Source organism: Schistocerca cancellata, chromosome 2, assembly GCF_023864275.1.
Source record: "Schistocerca cancellata isolate TAMUIC-IGC-003103 chromosome 2, iqSchCanc2.1, whole genome shotgun sequence".
NCBI classification, from domain to species: Eukaryota; Metazoa; Arthropoda; class Insecta; order Orthoptera; family Acrididae; genus Schistocerca; species Schistocerca cancellata.
The window spans coordinates 1,100,151,116-1,100,173,793 of record NC_064627.1 but is presented as its reverse complement, the minus strand read 5'-3'; the positions used below and the strand labels follow the sequence as shown (position 1 = coordinate 1,100,173,793).

General features: G+C 44.7%; 11 non-coding genes across 11 annotated transcripts; 8 read left to right on the top strand and 3 right to left on the bottom strand.

Moving 5' to 3' along the window:
- Nucleotides 1–19,511: 19,511 nt before the first annotated feature.
- Trnav-cac (transfer RNA valine (anticodon CAC)) lies at nucleotides 19,512–19,584 on the top strand. Its single transcript has one exon. It is a non-coding gene; the product is annotated as a tRNA-Val (tRNA).
- Nucleotides 19,585–19,742: 158 nt separating this feature from the next.
- Trnav-aac (transfer RNA valine (anticodon AAC)) lies at nucleotides 19,743–19,815 on the top strand. Its single transcript has one exon. It is a non-coding gene; the product is annotated as a tRNA-Val (tRNA).
- Nucleotides 19,816–20,009: 194 nt separating this feature from the next.
- Trnap-agg (transfer RNA proline (anticodon AGG)) lies at nucleotides 20,010–20,081 on the bottom strand. Its single transcript has one exon. It is a non-coding gene; the product is annotated as a tRNA-Pro (tRNA).
- A 365-nt stretch (nucleotides 20,082–20,446) lies between these two features.
- Trnav-cac (transfer RNA valine (anticodon CAC)) lies at nucleotides 20,447–20,519 on the top strand. The gene has a single exon. It is a non-coding gene; the product is annotated as a tRNA-Val (tRNA).
- Nucleotides 20,520–20,677: 158 nt separating this feature from the next.
- On the top strand, nucleotides 20,678–20,750 carry Trnav-aac (transfer RNA valine (anticodon AAC)). The gene has a single exon. It is a non-coding gene; the product is annotated as a tRNA-Val (tRNA).
- A 194-nt stretch (nucleotides 20,751–20,944) lies between these two features.
- Nucleotides 20,945–21,016, bottom strand: Trnap-agg (transfer RNA proline (anticodon AGG)). Its single transcript has one exon. It is a non-coding gene; the product is annotated as a tRNA-Pro (tRNA).
- Nucleotides 21,017–21,381: 365 nt separating this feature from the next.
- Trnav-cac (transfer RNA valine (anticodon CAC)) lies at nucleotides 21,382–21,454 on the top strand. Its single transcript has one exon. It is a non-coding gene; the product is annotated as a tRNA-Val (tRNA).
- Nucleotides 21,455–21,612: 158 nt separating this feature from the next.
- On the top strand, nucleotides 21,613–21,685 carry Trnav-aac (transfer RNA valine (anticodon AAC)). The gene has a single exon. It is a non-coding gene; the product is annotated as a tRNA-Val (tRNA).
- Nucleotides 21,686–21,879: 194 nt separating this feature from the next.
- Trnap-agg (transfer RNA proline (anticodon AGG)) lies at nucleotides 21,880–21,951 on the bottom strand. The gene has a single exon. It is a non-coding gene; the product is annotated as a tRNA-Pro (tRNA).
- Nucleotides 21,952–22,316: 365 nt separating this feature from the next.
- On the top strand, nucleotides 22,317–22,389 carry Trnav-cac (transfer RNA valine (anticodon CAC)). The gene has a single exon. It is a non-coding gene; the product is annotated as a tRNA-Val (tRNA).
- A 158-nt stretch (nucleotides 22,390–22,547) lies between these two features.
- On the top strand, nucleotides 22,548–22,620 carry Trnav-aac (transfer RNA valine (anticodon AAC)). The gene has a single exon. It is a non-coding gene; the product is annotated as a tRNA-Val (tRNA).
- The last annotated feature ends 58 nt before the right edge of the window (nucleotides 22,621–22,678 follow it).

The window sequence follows — 22,678 nt, the reverse complement described above, 5'->3', positions numbered from 1 at the left end:
TGGTTCTCCTGTCCGCCCGCAGTAGCTGTGTGGTGCCGGCACGGTAGCTCAGCGTCTTCGGTCAGAGAGCCGGTTGGCCTCTGTAATAACAAAACTGAGTGGAAGGATCAACCACCGAACTTGAACAGGATGTCTTGCGACGTCCGCAACGACCAAACACAACAATCAATAACGAACAAAAGAAAAAAAGTGGTTAGCGCGACAGACTGCTAAACCTAAGGGCCCGGGTTCGGTTCCCGGCTGGGTCGGAGATTTTCTCCGCTCAGGGACCGGGTGTTTTGTTGTCCTAATCATTATAATTTCATCCCCATCGACGAGCAAGTCGCCGAAGTGGCGTCAAGTCGAAAGACTTGCACCCGGCGAACGGTCTACCCGACGGGAGGCCCTTATCACACGACATTTTTTTTTACTGGTTCTCTGCCAGCAGCTACTTTTTTAATTGGGGGAATAGTCTCGGTGGCAAAGAGGACAGGGGTCATTGTACGAAGCCTGGCCACGATGTCTCTGTCGTCAAACAGAAACATATGGAAGTGGTAAATGACCACGGGAGAATACTTATTTATATATTAACAAAAAAATAAATGCGATTTTTCCACGACTTGTTTCTGAAAAAATGAAAAAAAAAGCTTCTGGAACACGCACATGGGGCGTCGATCTCCACAGACGCTGTCGCCCCATTTTCATGGCTTGTCTTCTTGTAATGTTGTGCAGGTACCGTTATCTATTCAACTCCTTGTGCGAATGTATCAAATTTATCTCCTGCAGTGAATGATCCAGCTACGGGGTGGACGGTAGAAGATGCTCCGCAAGAAGTTAATAAAATATTGACTGTACCTACGTTCCTTTTCAATAGCACAATGACGATCGTTTAAATAGTTCCAAAAATCCATGAGTTCTGTAACACCACCTCCAAACAAATGACCTCTGATCCATGTGACAGCGCTGTATTTCGTCCTCGGGTAATGAACAGCATCTGGGTAGAGAAATGGTGCAGATAAAATGGTTCAAATGCCTCTAAGCACTATGGGACCTAACATCTGAGGTCATCAGTCCCCTAGACTTAGAACTACTTAAACCTAACTAACTTAAGGACATCACACACATCCGTGCTCGAGGCAGGATTCGAACCTGCGACCGTAGCAGCAGCGCGCTACCGGACTGAAGCACCTAGAACCGCTCGGCCACAGCGGCCGGCAAACAATGCAGCCGGCGTTCGTCTGCATCCTGGACGTTGCAGTTCACACGTAAAGGCGTTGACGTGCGCCATACTGCGTTCGAATGCACGGTAGGACATGTCAGGTTAACGACATTAAGCGACCGGTGGCGAAGTAGCGTGCAATAGATGTCACTGGCCGATGGTAAGCGAGAGACGGGGAGAACGTCCCGTAGGTAGCTGCACTCCAGGTCACACCAACCAAAGTAGGGTAAGGGCACCGGTATCTCAGTAAGAGAGGATCACTCCAAAGGAATCCTTCGGTTAAAATTGGGGACACAAACATCAAACGAGCACGCATTACGCGCTATCTTGGGGTACACATAAATGAAAAATTTAATTTCCACGAACACATAAGGCTAACAACAGACAAAGCAGAAAAAATACTCCACAAACTGGTGAGGCTAAATTCAAAACAGTACAGACTACCTCTTCCAGTCATACGTACATACCACTGTGCGCTCTTCGAATCAGTACTCAGCTTTGCAGCTAGCACGTGGGCACATTGACTGAACGTGGTCACCAACAAAGCATCCGTCAGATAAGGGCAGAGAAGTGTCCTACTTAGGCTATCTGGAGCCTTCGGTACCACCTCAGCAGATGCACTGTGTGTGGTGCTCGGAATATGCCCCATAGATATCACGATCAAATACAGAGCTGCAAGGTACTGGTTAAAGGTGGGGAGACTATATAAGGTACTCACAATAACCGGTGTGCCGATAGAGACGATACGTCACCTTAAAAGTTGGCGTTTCGATACGTGGCAAGGTGAGTGGGATGTAAGTGATAAGGGACATAGACTGCACGACTTCCTCCCTGACATAAGGGAGCGGTTGAGAATGAAGCATATCGATCCCAGCCGCGGTATGGTACATTTCTTAACCGGGCACGGACCTTATCCCACGCACTTAAACCGCGTGAGTCTGAGGCAGACACCTTCATGCACATGTGGGGAAGAAGGTTCCCCAGAACACACTGTCTTTTCTGCGGGCAATACGCGAACAATAGACATACACTACACTTAGATTACACAGATACAGACATAGATATATACACAGCAATAAGAGACGAAGAACAATGGGCACAATTAAACGCACTGACAAACAGTATTTCAAAAACAACACGTGAAGAGTATATGCGGACACGACATCACAGACATGCCTATGTGCAGCGTAACAGAAATCTCCAGAGGATGGACAGCGATACCCACAGCGACAGCGAAAATAGTGACAATGAGGAGGAACAGGAGGAGGAAGCTGAGATGTGAATGTAAATAAGCAAATTGCTGGCAATCTAGCCAAGAAAACACCAAATGCTGTACATGGATGCGCACCTAATGTAGTTAATACATAGGATTAGTAACAAATAGGATAAGAAAAATTATTTCTCTACTAATAACCATTTGTGTGTGTCTGTGTGACTGGCGGTCAACAGCTCGATGAAATCATTCCGAGGTATTCACCGTCAGTCACACTCGGTGATGGTACTAACAAATCTCTCATCTATCCTATCTTCCTTTTGTATTCTTCTTAAAAACAACAAAATTTTATTTATATTTCAACCTCAAATTATTGTTATTTTGAATCATTCTTTGGATATGTTGTAGATAAAACAAAAGGAAAGGAAACTGTAAAAAGATGAAAAACGAAAATTGTAAGATGTACGACCTGTTTTAAACATCAGGTAACAGGTCTATAATATGGCAATAAATAAATAAAAAAAAATCTCTGTAAGAGATACCGGTGAAGGAAATACGGTGCCAGAGCCTCCGTTAGTAACCCTTAGGCTGGTCGGGCATCGTCGCCAAAGCTTGAGGTGCTTATTAAATTATAGAGACACTGCTCGATCGGGAAGATGGACAAGACCAAGTCCGCCCTGTTATTTAGGAAGAGTGAGGTAGTCGTATCGAACCTTAAATATCATTCCATCTCTGACAAAGGAACCGAATGTCGCCATGATGCTCCGAGCTATGTGTTTAGGCATCGATAGTGTTTGCGCTACGTGCGGAATTCTTGATGCCTCTGATAGACATTAAAAAATTCGGTCCGTTGATGAAGGTCCAAAGCAAGAAGACGATGATCCACAAGTCCAGCACAGAGGCTCTACTAACACAGGACAACGATAAATTCTTTTTGAAAACTTTTTTTACTTTGATAGCTTATCGTTATAAATTTTTATGAGCTGAATCCAAATCTAGCCTTAGTTCTTTTGTATCACCCATAGCTTTCGAGCAATATGCTTTTTACTAAATAGTATAAAAATCCTATGCTGTACAGTAAACAGGGAAATTAATGAAACGCTTTGTTACAACATAAGCGTGGTTTGTATTTACAGTAAGCTACTTAAAAATTAAATGTGTTAATAAATATTTCACTTGTCAGCTAGAATTTGTATTTTCTTTCTCTTTCTTCTTTGAAGCTTCTTGTGTAGCTTTTTCAACGATGAGTCGCTTGCCGAACTTCTCGGTGAAGTCACCAACAATAGTTCCCCATCATGTTGGTGTTCCAGCGGCCTTGGTAGCGTTTTTCCATCACTTTAATGTCCTGGTGAAAATGCTCTCCTTGCTCCTCACTAAAATCTCCTATATTGCCCGGGAAGTAATCAAGGCGACTGTTCAAAAAGTGAACTTTCCAGCTCATTAAACATCCTAAAGTTTTAAACTTCTTTAACATTGTAGCTATAACAGAAACATATTCTGGGTCTTTTTCATGTCCTAAGAACTTTGCAACGACTTGCTTGAATGATACTCAAGTTTCTTTCTCATTTAAGGTCATTGTGGATTCAAAGTTAACATCAAACATCAATTTCCTAATGTCAGGTTCGACAAAGACACATTCTTTTAGTTTAGCTTCTGAAAGGAGTGGAAACTTTTGGCAGTGATACTTAAAACATGGAGCAGCTTTAGGCAAAGCCTTTACCAACTGTTTCATTTGGCCTAACTTTATAAGTAGAGGTAGTAGGAGTACGTTTTTTTGGATATACAAGGTTTTTGCGTAGAATGTTCTTCTCACCAGGTTTTAAAGACGTCCTCACAGGCCAGTTCTTTCTGCACCAGTGATGATCCCTAGCCCTACTTCCCATTCACACAAGAAACATGGAAATTTGGTAAAGCCACCTGGCTGATCAAGGAGCATGCATGTTACTTTTAGATCGCCACATATCATCCAATATAAACTGAATAGCTTATTTTATTTAGCACTATTTCTAGGTTTTCAAAGATTTCTTTCATATGTATAGAATGTCCAACAGGTATAGATGCATACATGTCACCACTTTGTAATAAAACAGCCCTTAAACTAGTTTTGGATGAATCAATAAACAGCCTCCACTCTTCCTTTTTGTATTCAATACCAAAGTCATTCATCAGACCGGGAAAGTCTGAGCAGTACACTAAATCAGGTTCTTGTTGAAAAAACTTCGAAAATTGCTGCTCTCTCTTTCTATACATGTATATGCCGGTACCAACTGCCAATAAGTTATTTACTGTTAATCAAGAGCCAAGCAATTCAGCTTTTTCTTTTGTTAAGCCCAGATCCCTAACCAATTCGTTAAGCTCGATCTGAGTAAACAATTTTGGCTCTAGACTTACTGTATTACAATGGAATTCATCGTCATCTGGTTCATCTAAATCACACTGTACATCAAAAAATACTTCTGTTGGGATAGCATTTAAATCATCTGTTGGTTCAGGAACCGACAAATCTACACCATGCCCTACTGGTTGGATAACGGACGGAAGGTTAGAGTAGCTTATTGCCTTCTGGTTTTTAGAATTATGACCAATAATATCAACACTGCAAAAGTAGCAATCATCGGAATGATTTCTTGGCTCCATCCATATCATAGGAACAGCAAATATAAAGGCTTCTTTCTCCTTTTTGGACCATTTTCTCAGATCTTCAACACACGCATACCATAACTTATGCGGCGCCCAAGATTTATCTTGATCACCAGGTTTAGGTCCAAAGTATGATAGATGAACCTTTTTCACAAAGTCTGAAATGTTTCTTTAGTGTTTTTTAATCACAAATTCACCAAAAATATAACAAAAACTGTCAGCAGAGTTTGCACAACCACGATTAGGCATTGTATTGAGCATATATGCAGGAAATGGGAAAGTGAGATTAGGTTGGCAGTAAACAAAACACCATCGGTTAAGACAAAAATAGAATCGACGTTTTTTTGCCAGCAAATGTTTTTCAGCAGTGCTACCAACGTCGTCTACATTCATTACACCTCCTTATTAATTTTTTTTAACTATATAAAAGCTGTTAAATTCTTTAAAAAATCGCTTAATTTAATAAATTTAACTCTAAAATGTGAAGAAATGATGGGTGATACAGTTTTTTAAGTATCATATTTGGATTTTCCACCCAAAAAACGTAAGACTAAGGTATTTACAGAAAAAAGTTTTTCCATCGTTGGCCTGTGTAATTAATGGTCGTCGTGCGTGAGATGTCATCCGCTAAGGCGAGAGCGAGACAGCGGATTTTATCGCACAGTCCGAGTAGGGCGACGCTTGCAGGTGTCATCCCAGTGCGAATATTTAAAGCCATCGATTTATGTACATTTAAACGGCTCCCCGAAGGCCAGAAGCTTCATCATAAGTGCGTAACCAGTTCAAGGCTCTGGGAACATAATGTTCGTCATGAAGAGTTAACATCGGATCATCTGCATGCGCAGTGCACCTAAAAACGAAGCAACCAAGAGACAAACACGTGAGGCGGTGTCGCAGACCACACAACAAAGGTTCTAATGCTAAAGCGTTCAGTAATGTCGATAATAAACATCCCTGTTTAACACTTTCGAGGTTGCGCCACGTGGGAGACGGAGTACCACCTCGACGAAAGCGCTCGGGTAATGCGTATTCTGAAGAACAGCAGTCAAGTACGTATGACTGACGCGGTAAAATGCTTGACTAAAGATTATCGCAGCCAGCGCTCCCGGTACGCAACGCACCTTAGCAATGGCTATCAGGTCCCTGTAGCGGTACAGGGCGGCGCGGATATTATGCGTCCCACCCATCAATGTCTGATCCACTGATAGGACACGAGGTTTCGTACTCCGAATTAGAGCTGCCAGTTGCCGTGTGAAAATTTTAGTATCACAGTTCAACAAAGTTAATGGTCGGTAGTCTGTAATACGTGATCCTCGGTGAGGGATTGGAATGATGATACCTTCTACAAATGCAGCCGGAAGTGGCACCCCTGGTGTCATGAGCTCTTGACATAGAGCAGTCCAACAGGGCACCAACAGTCTCTGGAATGTCCCATAAAACTCCAATGCTAACTCATCCGGTCCTGGCGACTTAATGCGTGCCCCTTTTCCTATGGCATCCAACACTACTTCTTCAATCACCGGTTCTAGCAGCTCCTATTGGAGTTCTGGAGTAACCATTGCGTGTGTCAAACCAATGACAGTAGTAATGATCCCTGGATTAGATCTCTCCTCCACGTACAGATGAGAATAATGGGTAAAGTATGCATTGCTTACGTCTCTTTGCGTGACGTAACGGACGCCATCTTCTGTCGTATACATCTACATCTACGTGATTACTCTGCTATTTACAATAAAGTGCCCGGCAGAGGGTTCAATGAACCACCTTCAAGCTGTCTCTCTACCGTCCCATTCTCGAACGGCACGCGGGAAAAACGAACACTTAATTTTTTTTTGTGTGAGCCCAGATTTCTCTTATTTTATCGTGATGATCATTTCTCCCTATGTAGGTGGGTGCCAACAGAATGTTTTCGCAGTCGGAGGAGAAAACTGGTGATTGATATTTCATGAGAAGATCCCGTCGCAACGAAAAACGCCTTTGTTTTAATGATTGCCACTCCAATTCACGTGTCATGTCTGTGACACTATCTCCCCTATTTCGCAATAATACAAAACGAGCTGCCCTTCTTTGTACTTTTTCGATGTCATCCGTCAGTCCCACCTGATTCGGATCCCACACCACACAGAAACACTCCAGAATAGGACGGACAAGCGAGGTGTAAGCAGTCTCTTTAGTAGACCTGTTGCACCTTCTAAGTGTTCTGCCAGTCAATCGCAGTCTTTGGTTTGCTCTACCCACAATATTATATATGTGATCGTTCCAATTTAGGTTATTTGTAATTGTAATCCCTAAGTATTTAGCTGAATTTACAGCCTTCAGATTCGTGTGACTTACCATCGCGTAATCGAAATTTAGCTAATTTCTTATAATACTCATGTGAATAACTACACACTTTTCCTTACTCAGGGCCACCTGTCACTTTTCGCACCATACAGATATCTTATCTAAACCATTTTGCAAGTCTTTTTGATCATCTGATGACTTTACAAGACGGTAAATGACAGCATCATCTGCAAACAATCTAAGACGGCTACTCAGATTGTCTCCTATGTCGTTAATATGGATCAGGAACAATAGAGGACCTATAACACTTCCTTGGGGAACGCCGGATATTACTTTTGTTTTACTCGATGACTTTCCGTCTATTACTACGAACTGTGACCTTTCTGATAGGAAATCACGAATCCAGTCGCACTACTGAGGCGATACTCCGTAGGCACGCAGTGTAGTTAGAAGACGCTTGTGAGGAACGGTGTCGAAAGCCTTCTGGAAATCTAAAAATATGGAATCAACTTGACATCCCTTGTCGATAGCACTTATTACTTCATGAGTATAAAGAGCTAGTTGTGTTTCACAGCCGGCCGGTGTGGCCGTGCGGTTCTAGGCGCTTCAGTCTGAAACCGCGTGACCGCTACGGTCGCAGGTTCGAATCCTGCCTCGGGCATGGATGTGTGTGATGTCCTTAGGTTAGTTAGGTTTAAGTAGTTCTATGTTATAGGTTACTGATGACCACATATGTTAAATCCCATAGTGCTCAGAGCCATTTGAACCATTTTTTGTGTTTCACAAGAATGATATTTTCTGAAACCGTACTTACTATGTGTCAATAAATCGTTTTCTTCGAGGTACTTCATAATGTTCGACTACAGTATATGTTCCAAAACCCTGCAATTCAGCAGATTACTCCTACTTCCCTTTTTGGGTATTGGTGTGACTTGAGCAATTTTCCAGTCTTTAAGTACGGATCTTTCTGTGAGCGAGTGATTGTATATAATTGCTAAATATGGAGCTATTTTATCAGCATACTCTGAGAGGAACCTAACTGGTATACACTCTGGACCGGAGGCCTTGCCTTTATTAAGTGATTTAAGCTGCTTTTTTACTCCGAGGATATCTACTTCTATGTTTCTCATCTTGGCAGTTGTTCTTGATTGGAATTCAGGAATATTTACTTTGTCTTCTTTGGTGAAGGAGTTTCAGAAAACCATGTTTTAATAACTCTGCTTTAGTGGCACTGTCATCAGTGACTTCACCGTTGTTATCGCACAGTGAAGGTATTAATTGCGTCTTGCCACTGGTGTGCTTTATGTATGACCAGAATCTCTTTGTGTTTTCTGCCAGATTTCGAGACAGAATTTCGTTCTGGAAATTATTTAAAGCATTTCGCATTGGAGTACGCGCTATATTTCGAACTTCTGTAAAATTTTGCCAATCTTGGGGATTTTGCGTTCTTTTAAATTTGGCATTATTTTTCGTTGCTTCTGCAACAACAATCTGACCGGTTTTGTGTACCGTGGGGGACCAGTACCATCACTTATTAATTTATGTGGTAAATATCTCTCAATTGCTGTCGATACTATCTCTTTGAAAACATTCCACAACTTTTCTACACTTACATGAACAGATCGGAAGGAGCGAAGACTGTCTCTTAAAAAGGGGTTAAGAGCATTTTTATCAGCTTTTTTAAATAGATATACTTTGCGTTTCTTTTTGATGGTTGTTGGTGTTAAGGTATTCAGCCTAGCAGTAACTGGCTTGTGGTCGCTAATCCCTGTATTCGTCACAATACTCACTGTTTGTCCAGGATTATTTGTTGCTAAAAGGTCAAGTATGATTTCGCAACCATTTACGATATGTGGTACTTGGAGGGCCGTTCGCTGGCGATTCCAACAGTTTGACGTGTACGAATGATGGTCCCTTCCAGGTGTTGACGGGTCAACGTCAAAATCTTCGTTTTTGCACGATTGTCAGTCATCTGGCGGTCCAGTGTTGGGGGTTTAACGGAGCACTCCCTGAGAATTGCGTGGTAGAACTCTGTAATGCAGCGCCTCCATACCGCAGCTTCTCTACTAAAAGTCTTCAAAGTCCGTCGAAGGCTCGGCTTGGCACAATCCAGCCGTCACTGTAAAGCAGATGTATACAGGGTGAGTGACCTAACGTTACCGCTGGATATATTTCGTAAACCACATCAAATACTGACGAACCGATTCCACAGACCGAACGTGAGGCGAGGGGCTAGTGTAATTGTTTAATACAAACCATACTAAAATGCACGGAAGTATGTTTTTTAACACAAACCTACGTTTTTTAAATGGAACCACGTTAGCTTTGTTAGCACATCTGAACATATAAACAAATACGTAATCAGTGCCGTTTGTTGCATTGTAAAATGTTAATTACATCCGGAGATATTGTAACCTAGAGTTGACGCTTGAGTACCACTCCTCCGCTGTTCGATCGTGTGTATCGGAGAGCACCGAATTACGTAGGGATCCAAAGGGAACGGTGATGGACCTTAGGTACAGAAGAGACTGGAACAGCACATTACGTCCACATGCTAACACCTTTTTATTGGTCTTTTTCACTGACGCACATGTACATTACCATGAGGGGTGAGGTACACGTACACACATGGTTTCCGTTTTCAATTACGGAGTGGAATAGAGTGTTCCGATATGTGACGCCAATAGATGTTCAATGCGGTGGCCATCATTTGCTGCACACAATTGCAATCTCTGGCGTAATGAATGTCGTACATGCCGCAATACATCTGGTGTAATGTCGCCGCAGGCTGCCACAATACGTTGTTTCATATCTGGGGCTGTAGGCACATCACGGTACACAGTCTCCTTTAACGTACCCCACAGAAAGAAGTCCAGAGGTGTGAGATCAGGAGAACGGGCTGGCCAATTTATGCGTCCTCCACGTCCTATGAAACGCCCGTCGAACATCCTGTCAAGGGTCAGCCTAGCGTTAATTGCGGAATGTGCAGGTGCACCATCATGCTGACACCACATACGTCGACGCTTTTCCAGTGGGACATTTTCGAGCAACGTTGGCAGATCATTCTGTAGAAACGCGATGTATGTAGCAGTGCTCTCCGATACACATGATCGAACAGCGGAGGAGTGGTACTCAAGCGTCAACTTTAGGTTACAATATCTCCGGATGTAATTAACATTTTACAATGCAACAAACGGCACTGATTACGTATTTGTTTATATGTTCAGATGTGCTAACAAAGCTAACGTGGTTCCATTTTAAAAAAACGTAGGTTTGTGTTAAAAAACATACTTCGGTGCATTTTTGTATGGTCTGTATTAACCAGTTACACTAGCCCCTCTCTTCACGTTCGGTCTGTGGAATCGATTCGTCAGTATTTGATGTGGTTTACGAAATGCATCCAGCGGTAACGTTAGGTCACTCACCCTGTATACTCCTCGTCGTCGTAGGCACAGTCTCCACGTGTCACTCACTGACGCTTGACGTTCTGGTGAGGCCAGCTGAGTGGTGTTAAATTTCCAAGGGCTGCGGCTGTGCCATACTTGTTGGCGTCAAAGCGTGATGGTACTGACGTCAATAGTGTGGTCAATAAATGCTGCTCACAACAACTCGGCTGCCGTCACCGCATCCCTGAGAGAGCGGGAGGTATATATCCTACCAATTCTGCTAGACAAATTTCCGTAAAGTGCGTGAAACACTATCAGCATAGATGATGTCCAAGGTGTCTACGAAGCTGAGCTCGCGAATGAGAGCGCTAGGTGGCGGTGTAACCTCCCCCTCACTTACCGACCTTAATGACAGTGAAAAATTAAACCGCGTGTACCTAATGGAAATTTGGGAAAAGCAATCGTCACCGAGGTTAATTTGTCGGTAAAGAGGGAGGAAAGGGTTACATCAAAATGAAAGGAAAAATGCTAATTAAACTGGTGGAAATTAATTTTGAAATAGGGGTAAAGTTAATAAAGAAAGTAAATGTGCGGCCATTACGTTAACAATCAACTAGCGGTAATTAGATATTTGAGATTTGTGGGAAATTACGGTCGCCAGTCCTAAGGACAATTACTATAGTAACTGAAAAAGAAAGATTATTACACATATAACTAGCACTAGAAGTGTGGCAACTGAAGGTTGACAAGTGTAGTGTGAAAACTGAAAGTTTGTCAGAAGTAATAAATTTCGCTACACTCTGACTTAATTTAGCAAAAGAATTAATAAAACCAGAAAATCGAAAGTTAATTTAGTGACTGAAGTTAATAGTGAGCTTTCTTTCTGAAGCACATCGAAATTCAGTAAAATACGGTTAGTCTTGGACTACCTCAACAATCATTTCAAAAGCTACTTGAATCTACGCAATTTAGAAATAAGAGATTTAACTTTGAACTTGAATTAAATGATTCTGAACAATTAACAATACTAACATTTAGTACGTACCAAGTTGAGCTGCAGTCACAGGTAAGCTAAAATACGGTAACAAAACTCGCACTCTTAATTTGTGCTAGTGTAATCTAACTATTGTAGCCAGCTATGAATACTTTAACTGAACTTTGAAATTAAAGCTGCGAAATTGAATTATATTACGTTAATGCTGGCGTTTGAATTTCAATGACAGTCGGGTTCATTTCGGAAAAGGAAGGGACCCTGCTTGGCAATGCAATTGGGACAATGAGCAACAAAGGTTCATGCTAAGTTGCTGTAACTTTGTGATGCAACAATTTTAAAAGTTTGAAAAGCTGAGATCTGCCATACAGTTCTAAAACTTTGGGGTGCTTCAAGTCTTCCTTGTTGGTTGATTGAACGTTTCAAGCCGTCGATCGAGGATGTGGCGACTGTCACTCATTGTCGGCCCTCGCTGTTGCAGAAGCTGGATGTTGGCGCGCCTTCTTCTCGACACGGTCACCAGACGAAACGGGCTCTTGATGTGCGCCAGATAATGCTTCCCGTCCGCGACACCATGTCAGAAACTATCATCGCAATTACATGCTGCCAAACCCCGAAAGCGCGGCAACTCGCGGGAGCTTCACACAACACACCTGCTCCACCCGCTACTCCAGCCAGACTCCCTCTCTGCCCGCGCTCCACGCGACAGAGTTAACACTACCAAAGATCCTACACACTTTGATTCTTCACACGACCTATCGATGTAATCGTTCGATAGCAGTTTTCCCTAGGCAAGACCCAGCGTAAAAATACAAATAATATCTACGAAACAAACCAATTATACATCGACATAAATGCATAAATAAATATATATATATATATATATATATATATATATATATACAAATAGTAAAACAATTACAATATGTAAAGACACAGAAATGTCATATATTCAGGTAACAAAAATAAGGAAAACAAATTTATAGTACAATAGATGCAAATAGGAGGATATGCATTTCCGGCGTTACAGCGGGCATTATGAGTGCTGAGGAATTAGGTCCTTGGGACACTGTGTACAATTTAAATCGCCCCCGATCACCATATCATCTATCCAGTCTTAGCATAATTGTGTTAATTCCTCAGTTAAGAACAGTGAATGGTCACACTGAGCCGTGATAAAATTTGCTGCTTTGGAGAGCGCGCCGCAGCGCGTAGTGTAAAGCAGTCGCCCTCCGTTTCTGGCGGTGGCGCCGCTGTGGCAATCGTAGCTTTGGTGTCTCCTGGTCTGAAAGGGGAAAGGTAGCCTGTTCACGTGCATTTAAGGGACGCTATGAGCTCGCTAGGCGGCGAGTCTGTTCAGTTGGTCGGCCGGGTCAGTGTGGGGCAGTCACTGTCTGTCTGTCGTCCGGAGTGCTAGTATGTGTTAGCCCGCCAGTCTGTTCGAGTTTGTTCAGGCAATGGTCACTGGCGGTTGGATCGATCGGTTGGTCGGTCGCGCACACAAGATGACTTGTCCGTCTTGAGCGTCGTCGCAGCTGAGGTCGCCACGTCAGTCCAGTGGGCCGCGCCGTATAGAGAGGGGTAGTGACTTCGCGGTCCACAGGAGACCAACAGGAGTCAACCCGCGACATCGGTCTGGCCGGCGCGAGCTGCGACGCCGTGAGACGGGAGATCGGCGCGCCTTCCTGCGCCCGTTGAAGCGGCTGGCAGCGGACGGTTCGGGCGAGCGTTGGGGGTGCTGCGCCAGGTCTTCGCCAGACATCGCAGTTTATTAGAAGTTAAGTGACTGGAGATGTGTTCTTTTATTTACTTATTGAATTCTACTTGTTTTCTTGGTCAGTCTCTCGTCCCCAGCTTGCTCGTCTGTCTCTCGTTCGCATTTGTTTGGCAGTTAGTGTCTGTCTGTCAGTCTGTCTGCCGTACCTTAATAGCTGCCTCTGTCATGTTTGTCCGATTCGGTGTTAACGAATTTATTGCTTAAGGTGTAAAGGCCGAATTCCTGAAATATGTTTTATCTTGCCTATCATCTTGAGAGGTGGTATATGTGTACTGTAGAGCATGTTCGTACATCTTACGTAAGACTTCATTTCATAGGTTTTTATTTAAATGGTCATTTTAGTATATAAAGTTGCCACCCTTCTACCGTAAGAGTTTTCTTTAAAAACAAGTTGCACTTTCGGTGGCAAGTAATTTTTTTTTTTGTTAATATGAGAGTTTTGTACTATGTCCATCATTTATACGGGGTGCATAGTTTATGTGTTTGTGTGAGTTGTTAAATTTTTTAGTTTAAAGTAATCTGGTGTGTTGCAGATTTGCACCAGTGTAGTCTTTCAGAGGTTGTTATGAACGGTCGTGACTGATGTTGTTGTTGTGGTCTTCTGTCCTGAGACTGGTTTGATGCAGCTCTCCATGCTACCCAATCCTGTGCAAGCTTCTTCATCTACCAGTACTTACTGCAACCTACATCCTTCTGAATCTGCTTAGTGTATTCATCTCTTGGTCTCCCTCTACGATTTTTACCCTCCACGCTGCCCTCCAATGCTAAATTGGTGATCCCGTGATGCCTCAGAACATGTCCTACCAACCGATCCCTTCTTCTGGTCAAGTTGTGCCACAAACTTCTCTTCTCACCAATCCTATTCAATACTCCCTCATTAGTTATGTGATCTACCCATCTAATCTTCAGCATTCTTCTGTAGCACCACATTTCAAAAGCTTCTATTCTATTCTTGTCCAAACTATTTACCGTCCATGTTTCACTTCCATACATGGCTACACTCCATACAAATACTTTCAGAAATGACTTCCTGACACTTAAATCTATACTCGATGTTAACAAATTTCTCTTCTTCAGAAACGCTTTCCTTGCCATTGCCAGTCTACATTTTATATCCTCTCTACTTCGACCATCATCAGTTATTTTGCTCCCCAAATAGCAAAACTCCTTTACTACTTTAAGTGTTTCATTTCCTAATCTAATACCCTCAACATCACCCGACTTAATTCGACTACATTCCATTATCCTCGTTTTGCTTTTGTTGATGTTCATCTTATATCCTCCCTTCAAGACACCATCCATTCCGTTCAACTGATCTTCCAAGTCCTTTGCTGTCTCTGACAGAATTACAATGTCATCGGCGAACCTCAAAGTTTTTATTTCTTCTCCATGGATTTTAATACCTACTCCAAATTTTTCTTTCGTTTCTTTTACTGCTTGCTCAATATACAGATTGAATAACATCGAGGATAGGCTACAACCCTGTCTCACTCCCTTCCCAACCACTACTTCCTTTTCATGCCCCTCGACTCTTATAACTGCCATCTGGTTTCTGTACAAATTGTACAGATATAGTATCGATTTTCCCTCTTGCGGCACCATTGCCAATATCTTTGAGAAAGAGTTGGTATCTGTGGGTTGTGTCATTAGAAAGTCTTTGCCTGCCGATATATAGACGCGGTTCACGGGCGCGAGAAGGAGTCACTGAGTTTGGGGACTGGCGGTAGCGTCGCGACAAGAGGTGGTCACGAGGTCCGAGTGGCCGAAGCCACGAGCTGCGAAAGGAGGGCCTGCGCAGAGCGAAGATACCGGAGTACTTCACCGGGGTCAGCGTCGACTACTAGCAGCAGGCCGACATTACGTAGGTACGTTGGCAATATTCGTGTCGGACGACCGCTCGTGGCCTGCCTGTCCTCTTCTACCTGGCTTTCATCGGCACCATCAGTAGCCGCTGCTACGCTCCGTGGATCCAAGGAACAGGGGAGTAACAGTCTGTAACCCTCGTGGCGATTTGTTTCATTGTCTATGTGCCCTCCTTATTATTTTCTGGTTTGTGTCTGACCCTCAGAGTTTCACCTGGCCGGCTCTTTGGTCGTAAATATAGGCAGTAGTATTGTACTAACACACAAGTCGTCGTTTGAAATGGATTGGAGTCAGAAGTGTCTACTTAGGTCACGTTTAACCACATTTTGTGTAAGTGCATGTGAAGTGAACCAGTGATCAAAAACTGTGTGAAAAACTGTGTGGAAACAGTTGATCGAGACGCCAACCGGACACGAAACAGGACGAAAAAATATGACATGCTGTCAAAAAAAAAAGAAAATAATAAAAAAACGACGAAAAACAGCACACATGAAATGGTGTATAATAATGCAGTTCATTTAGCGATGTAATTTTAAGAAATAAAAATTTGACTCGAAGATGACACATAGGTGTCGATACATATCTGGGTAAAGTACAAAAATAAATAAATTGTGTCTGCATAAGGTTGAATTTCAGTACAACCCAAGTTTGAAAATTTGTCCCACTATCCAATTGCCCTTCTTTTCTGGTTTGTACCCGATCATCACTATTCTAATTAATCAGTTCTTGGTCGTAAATACAGCAGGGACAATTGTACTAAGGCACAGGTTACCCTTAAATAAAAGAGGGACCTTGTGGTTAAATTTAGCTGTTAACCGGTTCAGTTCTTTGATTGTAATTGCATTTCTTAGTCATTAGTTATAATTTGAAATACCTGTTGTACTAAGCTGTTCGTTTCCATGTTTAAAAGACCGGATCACTATTTGTGGTGTCACAGCCAGACACCACACTTGCTAGGTGGTAGCTTTTAAATCGGCCGCGGTCCGGTAGTATACGTCGGACCCGTGTGTCGCCACTGTCAGTAATTGCAGACAGAGCGCCGCCACACGGCAGGCCTAGAGAGACGTACTAGCACTCGCCCCAATTGTACAGCCGACGTTGCTAGCCATGGTTCACTGAGAATTACGCTCTCATTTGCCGAGACGATAGTTAGCATAGCCTTCAGCTACATTTGCTACGACCTAGCAAGGCGCCATTACCAGTATAGATATTGAGATTCTATTAACGTATCATCAAGAGCGATGTTCTACAAATGTGGATTAAAGTTAAGTATTCCAGAAGCTACGTACTTTTCTTTATAGCATTCATTACGTATCCTGTTTCAGACCTCACGCCAGCCTGCGTGAGTTTAAGCGCGTGCCTTTCGGTTTCCTCTCATCGTGTCTAGGCTGTCTTGTCCAGACACAACATTATTGATGTATTTTAGCTGTATCCTGAGGTTCCGTCGAGTGAGTTCTCTTCTAATAAGTGTTCACAAGTGACGTTTTAAGGCCGGCCGCGGTGGCCGAGCGTTTCTAGGCGCTTCAGTCCGGAACCGCACGACTGCTATGGTCGCAGGTTCGAATCCTGCCTCGGGCATGGCTGTGTATGATGTTCTTGGTTACTTAGGTTTAAGTAGTCCTAAGTTCTAAGGAACTGATGACCTCAGATGTTAAGTCCCTTAGTACTCAGATCGACTTGTACCATTTGATGTTTTAAGGCGTTCCTTCAGAGAGGTGTTAATAGCTGACAATCAGTTTAACCTTAAAAATATTAACAGCCAACTGTCACCAAGGCTTTGGTCAATTGTCAGAAAGGACGGATAGAGGTCCAGTCGCACGCTGGTTGCCGATTGAAATTCAGAGGTTGTTTGCTTTCAAGTGAGTCTTATCCTTGTCATATTGTTTGTTAATCTGTTTAACCTGTAGGCACAGGTGCACATCTTAACCCCGAACCTTTCAACACACTGCTTTCAAATTAAAAATTAAGTCATTTGTTTTGAGTAATTGAATCACTCATGTCATCAATGGTGCTCATACAGTTTTCATGTGTTGCAGGAGAGCATTTAAAAAGACAGACTGCGTCCAGCGAGGTAGTAAACACCGCTGTTACACCCGATAACGGGTGGGCTGCACGCCGGCCTTCTTGTAAACATTGTCATATTGTTTGCTGTTTTGCAATACAGCACTCCAGATTAATTTCACAAAGATTAAAAGCTTATTCAGCTTGAGGTTTATGGTCAAAAGAATTTTGCAAATTCGTTCATTTTGCTAAAGAAAATTTTATGGTTAAATGATTCGATTATCTGTAAAACACAGTTTATAAATTGTTAAACAAATAAGTGGTATGAAAAGAAAGTTATATTGGTGGGTCCACCCTTGCATGTTTTCCTTAATTCCAGGAAGTACCACGTATGACTGGTGTTCATCATCGCGATCGATTCGACAGTAGTTCGACCTCGAAGGTAGCGGCAGTCATCGGTGTACGCAGTGGCGACGGGTTTGGTCACCCCGACGCCAGCCGGCCGCGGTGGTCTAGCGGTTCTGGCGCTGCAGTCTGGAACCGCGGGACTGCTACGGTCGCAGGTTCGAATCCTGCCTCGGGCATGGGTGTGTGTGATGTCCTTAGGTTAGTTAGGTTTAAGTAGTTCTAAGTTCTAGGGGACTTATGACCTAAGCTGTTGAGTCCCATAGTGCTCAGAGCCATTTGAACCATTTTGAACCCCGACGCCACCCTGCTATTTCTATTATCATGCTGTCTGCAGGACACGTGGAGGATTGTGTAACTGCTCCTCATCTGTAGGTAATGGGCCTACCAAAGAGCCGTCATCCACGTCGTACGCCCACGAATTACAGGAGAGTGGCTGTCGGTGCGGTTCATCAGCTACCACAGAGGCCATTGTTGTGATCCCTCGCGGCTGCCACGGAGTTCTATTTTCCCCCTTCACCTCCGAACGGGTGTCCAGGAGAAAAAAAAAGTCCATCGTCTCAGTTCCTAAATTGTTAAATAAACAGGTGGTGTGAAACGAAAGTTATATTGGTGGGTCCTCCTTCCGGAGCAAGGACATACACGACACTGTCGAAATCAGTACGATCGTGTATATCTGTCCGCAAGAGACAGTTGCCAAACGGCATCCGTCGGCGTTTCTTGAGGGATGGTCGCTTCTCCCGAACGTATGTCTCCGTGTTAGAATGCGAATGTAGATCTACCTCTTCTGCGCCTTCCGAGAGGAAAACTTGAGTTGGCACGACTTGTGGATCAACATCCATCCGCTCGTTTCGCGGTGGCAGTCGCTGATCGGTTTATCTGGCGACCCCGTCTGCTGAGAACGGGTGGTGTTTAGCTGATGAATAACGTGTCTGTTTGCCATGGTAACCTAACGTGATCCCCACCGCCCGACGTCGCAAGTGCCTTATTTTGTGCGCCAGACGTCATAGGTGCCGTCACTTGTTCCTAAGTAATCAGCATAATCGATGGAGGAACATACTGTACCATTTCTCCTGGTAGAGTCTGTGTGATCCACCGCTGCAAACAATTAGAACGAACGTGACCCTCCTGTCCACACCCTGAGCATGTGTGTGATTGTCCATCGTACATGACAATTGCACGAACTCTGTCAATGTTTAACTATGAAGTAACTTGTTTCGTCTATTCGATTTTGACATGTCTTACTCCGTTGAGAATAGGAAACGTAGTAAACGTCTGCCGCTACTAAGCCACGTGGCTAGCAACAAACCCGTACGGTTTAAAAGCGCAGATGAAGGACTCCGCGGGTACCTCAAAAGCTAAATCGAATACCCGAAGGGCCGTCATGAATAGACGTGGGTGTTCAAGCGTAACAGCGCAGATACAGACATTTGACTGCCTTAACAAAGGTTTCATTATAGCGCAAGTAACTACATTCGTGAACGCTTCTTGTTAACCAACCTATCATCAACTATACAGAGCGTGATTGAAGGGTGAATGCCAAATAGGTAATGGGGATCTGGACGTACAATGCTCGCGTCGCGGTCGGCGGGGAGCTATTGGTTTCAACAAGTGGAGCTGCAACCGCTAGGCTCGCAATGCCTGCTGCTATAAGGAAAGATTCAGGCAGGCAAAATAAATATCGAACTTGCGAGCACGGACGGGGAAGAGCTGAGACAACTTGAAATTGTCAAGATGAACGTTCGCTGTCTGTCGTTTCCGTAGTCTAGCGGTTATCACGTCTGCTTCACACGCAGAAGGTCCCCGGTTCGATCCCGGGCGGGAACAGTATTTTCCTGCCTATGTCGTATTGTACTCCAGTGAGCCTCGTCGTGTGTGGAACTGCTGCATGTCCCTTCGTTTTGCAAGTACCACATTTATTGAATTTTTTAGTTACGATGGCAACATCACTACAAGTTGTCTGTGAAGTAAGGTGCACATAAGCAGTTTCCGTGGTGTAGCGGTTATCACGTCTGCCTAACACGCAGAAGGTCCCCGGTTCGATCCCGGGCGGAAACACTTTTTCATCACTTTAAGCGAGACTTACTAACATGCATCTGCTACCATCTGTACCCGAAACCTTCGTAACCGCCTTCACGCGTCGGATCAGAGTGTCAATTGCTCACATCAAATAAGAAATTCATTTGATATTGGCGGCGAGCTTTTTGCGCTGACTCAGCCACTGACGTGCGATCAGTTTGCACAAAACGCTAGGGCTCGTCCGGGATTTGAACCCGGGACCTCCTGCACCCTAAGCAGGAATCATACCCCTAGACCAACGAGCCCTGTGACACGGCGAATGCCAGTTACTCCAGTCCCTCGATGTCTTCCAGGGTGCTCTGGAAGTCTCGTGTAGGCTCGCGGGATGGAGGCGGCGCGAATTCCCGCGGAGCTGCCGCTGGGCGCGCACTGCCTGCTGCTAAGGAGGTGATTGTTTTTGCTGATGTGACTTGCAATAACGACTGCGCGAAACGCCGCTATCTCGTTAGGGGTGCTACGGCAGACACCCTCTCGAGCACCCCGAAGACTTCTTGAGCCCTCGGCTGCGATGGGTTTCAGGCTGTCAAAAGAACTATGGTGTGTGCATGCGCGGACGAGAGAAAGGCTGAGGCGTATTCGAGTGCACAAGGATGGACTGAGCGTGTCCGTCGTTTCCGTAGTGTAGCGGTTATCACGTCTGCTTCACACGCAGAAGGTCCCCGGTTCGATCCCGGGCGGGAACAGTATTTTCCTGCCTATGTCGTATTGTACTCCAGTGAGCCTCGTCGTGTGTGGAACTGCTGCATGTCCCTTCGTTTTGCAAGTACCACATTTATTGAATTTTTTAGTTACGATGGCAACATCACTACAAGTTGTCTGTGAAGTAAGGTGCACATAAGCAGTTTCCGTGGTGTAGCGGTTATCACGTCTGCCTAACACGCAGAAGCTCCCCGGTTCGATCCCGGGCGGAAACACTTTTTCATCACTTTAAGCGAGACTTACTAACATGCATCTGCTACCATCTGTACCCGAAACCTTCGTAACCGCCTTCACGCGTCGGATCAGAGTGTCAATTGCTCACATCAAATAAGAAATTCATTTGATATTGGCGGCGAGCTTTTTGCGCTGACTCAGCCACTGACGTGCGATCAGTTTGCACAAAACGCTAGGGCTCGTCCGGGATTTGAACCCGGGACCTCCTGCACCCTAAGCAGGAATCATACCCCTAGACCAACGAGCCCTGTGACACGGCGAATGCCAGTTACTCCAGTCCCTCGATGTCTTCCAGGGTGCTCTGGAAGTCTCGTGTAGGCTCGCGGGATGGAGGCGGCGCGAATTCCCGCGGAGCTGCCGCTGGGCGCGCACTGCCTGCTGCTAAGGAGGTGATTGTTTTTGCTGATGAGACTTGCAATAACGACTGCGCGAAACGCCGCTATCTCGTTAGGGGTGCTACGGCAGACACCCTCTCGAGCACCCCGAAGACTTCTTGAGCCCTCGGCTGCGATGGGTTTCAGGCTGTCAAAAGAACTATGGTGTGTGCATGCGCGGACGAGAGAAAGGCTGAGGCGTATTCGAGTGCACAAGGATGGACTGAGCGTGTCCGTCGTTTCCGTAGTGTAGCGGTTATCACGTCTGCTTCACACGCAGAAGGTCCCCGGTTCGATCCCGGGCGGGAACAGTATTTTCCTGCCTATGTCGTATTGTACTCCAGTGAGCCTCGTCGTGTGTGGGACTGCTGCATGTCCCTTCGTTTTGCAAGTACCACATTTATTGAATTTTTTAGTTACGATGGCAACATCACTACAAGTTGTCTGTGAAGTAAGGTGCACATAAGCAGTTTCCGTGGTGTAGCGGTTATCACGTCTGCCTAACACGCAGAAGCTCCCCGGTTCGATCCCGGGCGGAAACACTTTTTCATCACTTTAAGCGAGACTTACTAACATGCATCTGCTACCATCTGTACCCGAAACCTTCGTAACCGCCTTCACGCGTCGGATCAGTGTGTCAATTGCTCACATCAAATAAGAAATTCATTTGATATTGGCGGCGAGCTTTTTGCGCTGACTCAGCCACTGACGTGCGATCAGTTTGCACAAAACGCTAGGGCTCGTCCGGGATTTGAACCCGGGACCTCCTGCACCCTAAGCAGGAATCATACCCCTAGACCAACGAGCCCTGTGACACGGCGAATGCCAGTTACTCCAGTCCCTCGATGTCTTCCAGGGTGCTCTGGAAGTCTCGTGTAGGCTCGCGGGATGGATGCGGCGCGAATTCCCGCGGAGCTGCCGCTGGGCGCGCACTGCCTGCTGCTAAGGAGGTGATTGTTTTTGCTGATGTGACTTGCAATAACGACTGCGCGAAACGCCGCTATCTCGTTAGGGGTGCTACGGCAGACACCCTCTCGAGCACCCCGAAGACTTCTTGAGCCCTCGGCTGCGATGGGTTTCAGGCTGTCAAAAGAACTATGGTGTGTGCATGCGCGGACGAGAGAAAGGCTGAGGCGTATTCGAGTGCACAAGGATGGACTGAGCGTGTCCGTCGTTTCCGTAGTGTAGCGGTTATCACGTCTGCTTCACACGCAGAAGGTCCCCGGTTCGATCCCGGGCGGGAACAGTATTTTCCTGCCTATGTCGTATTGTACTCCAGTGAGCCTCGTCGTGTGTGGAACTGCTGCATGTCCCTTCGTTTTGCAAGTACCACATTTATTGAATTTTTTAGTTACGATGGCAACATCACTACAAGTTGTCTGTGAAGTAAGGTGCACATAAGCAGTTTCCGTGGTGTAGCGGTTATCACGTCTGCCTAACACGCAGAAGCTCCCCGGTTCGATCCCGGGCGGAAACACTTTTTCATCACTTTAAGCGAGACTTACTAACATGCATCTGCTACCATCTGTACCCGA